The sequence below is a fragment of the Bombus flavifrons genome, chromosome 15, assembly GCF_040668555.2.
Source record: "Bombus flavifrons isolate JBK064 chromosome 15, iyBomFlav1_principal, whole genome shotgun sequence".
NCBI classification, from domain to species: domain Eukaryota; kingdom Metazoa; phylum Arthropoda; class Insecta; order Hymenoptera; family Apidae; genus Bombus; species Bombus flavifrons.
This window is the reverse complement of record NC_138456.1, coordinates 61,728-67,642: the sequence shown is the minus strand read 5'-3', so window position 1 is coordinate 67,642 and position 5,915 is coordinate 61,728. Positions and strand designations below refer to the sequence as shown.

The window sequence follows — 5,915 nt, the reverse complement described above, 5'->3', positions numbered from 1 at the left end:
CTGTACACTTCCTTGTATGGCGTTTGATTGTTTATAAGGTAAGTTGCACCTTCACTGTTTTAAATATTCGTTGAACTATCACTTTTCATATTCAAACAATAATTGGAGCACTTGTAATCTTTCTCCCCCTTTTTTTTTTTCAGGTTACCTGCTATCTGTGCCATTCGACGAACAGTGTCACACCTTCACAGTCTTGCTATGACGTTTAGTAGTGTTGTATCTTGTATCAAGGCGATCGAAGTTAATCCATTTATTTACTTTCAGCTGGCTGTCGTACATGGTGTTCCGCAAACAGGGATCCATGACCTATTTTGCACGTAAACCTTTTGTATAGTGATTACTTGTTCGCAAGGTAATTTTCACTTCCACTCTTTTAATTATTCATGGAATTAACACGTTTTATACACATAATAATCTTCCCTTTTCTTTTAGGTTTCCTCTATCTGTATTATTCAACGAACAGAGTCACACTTGCTTCTGTTTTAACCACAATATAATTATGACATTTAGTAATCTTGTATTTTGCACTGAAACAATTGAAACTAATTTATTCACTTATTTTAGGTAGTTGTCATACATTACGTTCCACAAACAAAGATTCACAACCTATACTTGCACGTACACCTTTCTTGCATGTTGATTACTTATTCACAAGGTAACTTTCACTTTCACTATTTTAATTATTCATTGAATTAACACATTTTATATTCAAGCAATAATCGGAGCACACTTAATAATTTTCTTTTTCCTTTTTACGTTTCCACTATCTGTATTATTCGACGAACAGTGTCACTCTTCCTTCTGATTTGATCACAATATTGTTATAACATTTAGTAATATTGTATTTTGCATTGAAACACTTGAAGTTAATTCATTCATTTATTTCAGCTGGCTGTCGTACATTGTATTCCGCAAACAGGGATCCATAACCTATATTTGCACATACACTTTCTTGTATGATGATTACTTGTTCACAAGGTAAATTTCACTTTCACTATTTTAATTATTCATTGAATTAACACATTTTATATTCAAACAATAATCGGAGCACACTTAATAATTTTCTTTTTCCTTTTTAGGTTTCCACTATCTGTATTATTCGACGAACAGTGTCACACTTCCTTTTCTTCATTTTAGTTTTTATTCTGCGCCAACACGCAAGTTTACTGACACCGATCCAATTATCCAATTGCTTGCCAATAGCATTTAAAATACAAATTTTTGAAAATGCCATAGCTATATTAACCCAAATATATTTTAGATATAGTATAGTGTGATACCATCTATATTTTCCAAGAGGAATCATAAGATTAGCACTCATGTTATCTACGTCAAATGCTAGATGTAACAACCAATGAAGTATTTTTAATCCAATTATAATCCAATGGCTAGCGTACTTATTCGAATTATTATATATATCCTCGACTGGTGATTCCCTATTTTCTCCCTTTTTATTTCTTTGAGCACGTTGAACTTGCGTTTTTTCGGCTTGAAAATGTTTAGAATCCTTTTCCTTAGTTATCCATTCTTCTTTATTTACTTTATTCGCAACACGTTGATTTTTCTCTACCTTTTCAGGATGAATAGTTTCACTGGAAGTGCTTATTATAATTAAATTATTATTTATTTGTACGGAACGTTTAGGAATATTTTCGGTAGATTTAGAATTATTCTTTGAATTTTTATTACAAACCTTTCTGCTTATAGATTCTGTTTCGGATATAGGAATAGGTATACTTTTATTCTCTGTAGTCTGATCTTCCTTGCAATTTAATGGCTTGGCTTTGAGTCCGATTAAATTATTTTTTGATGGTTTTATAAAAATTTTTGAGTGAGATACACTCGCTATCTCCTTTTCTATTATGTTTGAAACATTCACGAAATTCGTGGAGCCTTGCTTTTGTATCTTTGCCAAGTCGAACGTGGAGAGGCACTTCGCACTTCCCAGCGGGTCCAATATCTCCGTGGTATTAGGCAGTGGATAATCGTTGCCCATCGTTTCGTCGTTCAGTTTTCTAGTTTCCGATTCTTCTGCAAGTTCTTTGGCATTAGTATTGTTTATCTTGTTTGGGAGTTCGGAAAATTTCTCACTGATGATCCTGTCTGTGGTGTCGTGCGTCCTGTTACTATTTAAAGTGACGTTATCCCTTATCACAGCAACGGAATGGTGTTTGCGTTGAAAAGTTGATTGATTCAAATGATCGTCATCCCTCTTTTGACTTAGATCTCTGTCGAGGTATTTACTTATGCATTTTTCTTCCCAGATTATTGCTCTTGCTCCTTTCCTGGCATCTTCCTCTATTCCCGGATTGTTTAGATATTTCCGCGACGGCGGTACAAATCTCCAATCCCTGTGGTTGTTTCCGATGTAATTACTATTGTATGGGGAATGAGCGTTGTTTCGGTTATAATTATTCGGAGGTGTCGGACGCTGGTATCGTATTCTATCGTTCACTTGTTTTAATTCTCGTGTTGCTTTCACTGCTTGGCGGTTATTCCTGATATTGTTGTTAGCGTTCGGAGGACGTACGTTATTGCGTCTGTAATAGTTTGAGGGAGTCGGTCGTGTGGGTCGCGTTCTATCGGTTATTTGTTTCAATTCGTGTGCTGCATGGACGGCCTGACGATATGCGTCTTCTAAAGTGTGGTATCCTGCTAGCTTTACTCGCATATATACCTCGTTCGGAAGTCCTTTAACAAAAGCTTCTCTTACCTCCCAATCTATAGTTTCTTGGATATCGGGGGAAATGATTCCGTAGTCGCCCTTTTCTCCGTCCATTATTGCCAATCTAAGGTTTCTAACTCGGTCCATATAATCTAATATGTGTTCCCCGGGTCGTTGAAATATCGTTCCTAATTCCCCTCTATATTCATTAAGAGATTTCCTTGGGCCGAATAGGTCCTTTAATTTATTTCCAAAATCGTTTAGGCTCCTTAATTCCGTATCTTCGATGGCGAGGAACGCGTGTCCACGGAGTTTATTGGTTAATAATTTTACTAATTGTGGTTCTTGGTACCTAGGAATCATATTTCGCGCGCGCTCGCAAGCTCTTAAAAAATGAAATACCGATGGTCGATAGCCGTCGAACACTGGCACCGATACGATCGCGTCTTTTACTTTAATTGACTGGGTAAATCCACTCGGCTGGGCCGTCTCTTGTTGTGTCGTAGGCGACGATGCGGGTATATTAGATTCTTGCTTTGCTTTGAGTTCATACACGCCATTTTGTAGTTCAACGAGTTTTGTATTCATGTCGCGAAAATTCGCATCCCATGCTTTGAGTTTTTCCGATAACGTCAAGACTAAGTCTTCGTCTAATGATTCTAGTCCGGTCGCCATTATTTCTTAGGTATATAATTTATTGATAAATGTAACAACTTTAATCCTCTGTGGAGCGTATCCCACCGCTGCCACCAAAAAATATTATACTATCTAATGTTACGTTCCTGTTTGTTTGAATTGATTTTAAACCGTTGAATTCGCAAGATTTTTTTTTTTTATTGTTTTAATTTTAATTAGTTTTTTTTTTGTGTTTGTTTTAATTTATTTTGTTTTGTTTAATTTAATTTAATTTAATTTAGTTCGATTTAGTTGAGTTTCGTCAGGAGGGGAAAATTTACACGATATAATTATATTTAAGATATTGAATCAAGGTTTTCGATTAAAATCTATTTCTAAGTTGAAAGTTTATTGTTACGTACTCGTTTAAAGTCAATTCAAACTTTTGATTTTAATTTAATCTGAAGGGAAAGATTTAAATTGGCTGTATAAGAAATATTTCTCACACGGTAGTTGCTGCCACCAGAAACAGTCTGAGGACTGTTTCGAATAGAAAAATTTCCTTGTACTTATTTTCGAAATAATCTATTGATAAATTAATTACTTATGGATAGCGTTGACTAGTGTTAGGCTACTGATAAAATAATTTCCACGTTTTTCGGCTAACCTGCTATGTGCAGGGATACTCGCACGGGAGAGGATTAAAGTTGGATAAAAATAAGTATTCGATTTGTTCGCACGGAATTTATCTAAACTTCAGTATAGAATTATTTAAAATTATATATATATATATATATATATATATATATGTGTATGTATATATCTGTATGTAGGAATTATTTGAGAGTTCGGTTCAATTTCGTTGTATAGAATTTATTTAAATTTGAATATGGAATTATTCAAGTTGTTATATATATGTATATATATATATATATATATATATATAGCGTTTTAGGGACGGTAAAACAAGAGTGTTCGCGTTAATGGATTGGTTAAGATTTCGAATTTTCTTCGTTTGATGCAAATTTTATCTTTACGTTTCCTTCTCCTCCTCTCTTAATTTCGCCAATGAATCTATCATTGAACTGGACCTTAGTTCATTTGTTAGAGTGATTTTTTTTTTTTTTTACCGTTTCGATCTTCTTGCCTTCCGAATTGAGTGTTTACGAGAAAGTGATTTCAATGATCCTCTCTGTGTGGGGTTCGTGTGATTTCGCAAACCTTGCCCAAAGATGGGCAGTATTTTGCCAGCAGTGGGAGGAGGAATGCGAAGATCAATAGATGGTTCGATAGTCGAAACACCGTTATCCACAACCCAACACAGCGAATGATCCTTTGGTTAAGATTCAGAAGGGAATTATTCTATTTTATAATCGTATACAACGATGGCAAGAATGAAGATATCGGTCAATTAGATCTAATTTGATAGTCTTCTCTGCGTAAAACTCGTGTGATTTCGCAAGCCTTGCCCAAAGACGGGCAATGTTTTGCCAACAGTGGGAGGAGGAATGCGAAGATCAATGAGTGTTTCAGTAATTGAAGACACCGTTTTCACAAGCCTACGCAGCGAATGACCCTTCGTTTATTCTCAAAATTGAAACGAAATTGAATGTATTAATTGATGACAAGTAAATCGGATTCGGTTCCTGGATGTGGCGAAGTTACTAGAGAAGAAGAAAATTTTATAAAAATTGAGACTCTTACCTTGTTCCGTCAGGGGCCATCGGCTCGTAATAGTCGTCGGTGAAATTTTTTTTTTTATTTGGTTTAGTTATTCGACTCAGGTATAATTATTATTAGAACTGTAGTTTATTTATTTTTGATTAGAAATACACTCTAAATAAGCTTGCGGCTTATTTATTCGGATAAACGTCGCGGGTATAAATATATTTATTTATGAGGATGTTTTTTTTTTTAAATCTCGCCAATGAAATGAACACTTAGAAAGATTTCTAACTTAATTTGTGACTTAAACTGAGCAATTAATAAGAGACCGTCGAGGTGCAATGCGCGAGTGACGACAATATATTGACAACAAAATAACAAGCCGAAACGTAACGTATAATTCGCGACAGAATAATGGACCGAAACGTAACGTATAATTCGCGACAGAATAATGGACGATGTTCTGTGTTGCTGCGTTTATTTATAATAACATCCCCCACAGGGTGGCGGTCAACTGGTGGTTCGCTTCCGTGGGAATCGGGATGCTGCAGTTTGGGGTTCCCGAACTCGTACGTGAGAGAATGCAAATTCTGTAATCGTTGATGTCTCCTTTGCTTCGTTATCTTGTCTTTTAACTTCCAGATTCCCATCGCGGGTACGTGAGAAAATGCAAAAATCTGTATTTCGACTTAGTTCCCATCGGTTCTATTTTCTGCTGAGGTAGCGTCTAGGAGGCTTGGCGCTTTCCATGCTGGTCTAGTCTTTTCTCGAGAATTTTTATGTTAATACTGTGGGAATAATTTTTGTTCTTCGGCGCGTGGAAGGGCCGGTGGCTAGAGTCTCATTATTATATCGACACTTGCTCCGGCAACACGCGCGATCCGCCACTCTCCCGCAATAAGGATTTCTTCTGATTTATCTTCCGTGAGTTTGGTTTTGAAGAATATTTCCATGCTATGGTTGCTTCCGG

General features: G+C 35.9%; 1 long non-coding RNA gene across 1 annotated transcript; it reads right to left on the bottom strand.

Moving 5' to 3' along the window:
- Positions 1-258: 258 nt before the first annotated feature.
- Positions 259-1,087, bottom strand: LOC138187601 (uncharacterized). The gene is made up of 2 exons (XR_011175219.1): positions 949-1,087; positions 259-323 (listed from the first exon to the last, which is right to left on the bottom strand). It is a non-coding gene; the product is annotated as an uncharacterized LOC138187601 (long non-coding RNA).
- Positions 1,088-5,915: the final 4,828 nt, after the last annotated feature.